This window comes from Cyprinodon variegatus, unplaced genomic scaffold (genome assembly GCF_000732505.1).
Source record: "Cyprinodon variegatus isolate N-32 unplaced genomic scaffold, C_variegatus-1.0 Scaffold2249, whole genome shotgun sequence".
In the NCBI taxonomy this organism is placed as follows: domain Eukaryota; kingdom Metazoa; phylum Chordata; class Actinopteri; order Cyprinodontiformes; family Cyprinodontidae; genus Cyprinodon; species Cyprinodon variegatus.
This window is the reverse complement of record NW_015152702.1, coordinates 37,429-39,325: the sequence shown is the minus strand read 5'-3', so window position 1 is coordinate 39,325 and position 1,897 is coordinate 37,429.

Genomic DNA, 1,897 nt, shown 5'->3' with positions numbered 1-1,897 from the left:
AGAATTTATTTATTTGTTTTGTACTCTACTGTGTGTGAGCCTCAGTTCATTTTGATACCGGATGGTTTTCTTGCAACTGAAATCTACACTGGGAGGTGGACCCCCCAATAATGTTTTAGCCATTTCTTATTAGTAGATCACATCTCAATGAGTTTTTGCTGTTTTGTATGACACACAATAAAAGGAACAAAACTCAGACCGGATGTATTGTCCGCGGCGAGTAGAATCCCTATGCAAACCGCACAGGGAAGAGTTGGTGTAGGAGCCTAAATTCAGTTTAAGTTAAGATTAAAAGATAAATTAATAAGTTACAGTAAATTAAAGTTAAAGGTTCTCATATGTAAGGATATTCAATGGTTCTAATTGTTTCTGAGGTTCTTTTGCAAATGGGCAGTTTTGTTTCTTGATGTGGAGGGGCATGGCTTCTGCTTCAGTGTTAGTCAGGTAATTGGAGTGGAGACAGTTTTATGACCTCATTTATTTTTCTCCTAATCTTCTTTTATTATTTCATTTTTTATGGAAATGCAATACCTGTATTGTTTTGTTTTTTTATAAGTATATGATTGAACCTAACGGATATGATCCTGTTTGTTTTTTTTTTTACCATCAAGCGGATTACAGAGGGGAAAAGAGCATCAAGCTTATGGCTTCATTACTCAGGAAACTACAGTGGCTAGCGGTGAATCCCATGTGGTTAGACCGTTCACTGCCCCGCCCTCACCCAGTGCTACTAGATAGAGCTGAGGTGTCAAACAGCAGCACCGCATGTAGAAAGAGGAGCGGTGATCACTGAAGATGAAACCAGCTGAACTTTTCTATGAAATTGTTACACGGCTTAAAAGGAAGTCTTGTCGAATCAGAGTTTCTTCTGGATGAAACACAGTGGATCTATTTTTCAGAACTTTTGAAGTTTTCAAAAACTGATGGTCTCCCCAAGGAGATTTTAAAGTTTTTTTATAGAGAACAATTTAACAGAAGTCTGGGATGTTAAGGTTCACCTGTGCTTTTATCGTGAAATGCTGACAGGAAATGACAGGGGGTTGCCAGGGGTAACGGTAGGTGAACAGTAGAGGGTTCTGGGAGGCTTAAGATTAAATATTAAATAATCATTCCATTAAATAAAGTCAACATGCCCACAGTTATATTCAGGAATGACATGTAATGATATGCAATAGCTTTTTATCAGGAAACAAAACAGCACTAACGTTTGCTAAAATAATTAATAAAAAATCAGCAGAAATTACAGTTTCACCTGCAGAAATAAAGCAGCCCTGGGAAAGTGGGCTAGATAATTTTTTTTTTTTTTTTTTTACATTTTAGAGCTTAATGAGGGATGGTTAAACTCTGGGTGATCTAAAAAGATAATCTTTAATATCTCTAAAACAGCAGCAGCACATGTGATCATTCTTCTTTTTGTTTTGGCTAATGACCATTTAAAATGCTCAAACCTTGCTCTATAGAAGCTCTAACCATAGAGTTTATTCACTGAGTTTTTTTTCCATATCAGTGGGGTTTCAGCTTCATGCAGCTGAAGCTCCTCCTATTTAATGATGCGTTTCAGGGTGTAAAAACTGCATCTGAATGCACAGCGGAGAACTACCTGTAAGGCCAATGGAAATCACAGAAGACACCGCGCTTGATCTAAAGGCACCATTACAGAGCATGCTACACAAACTGGTGTCATCTTGGTTTGGGACTTATGGCTCTTTGAAAGCAACCAGCTTTTGAGGATCTGTTCACTTCAAAAAGTCGTCCAAATTATCTATTATTTGAAAAATAAACTTTTCTAAGAACACACTATTTTATCCTTAAAGGAATAGTACACCCAAAACATGATTAGCCTTCATTTTCTACTCACCCCCATGCTGAACAACACTCTGGAGTACTTTTTTGATAT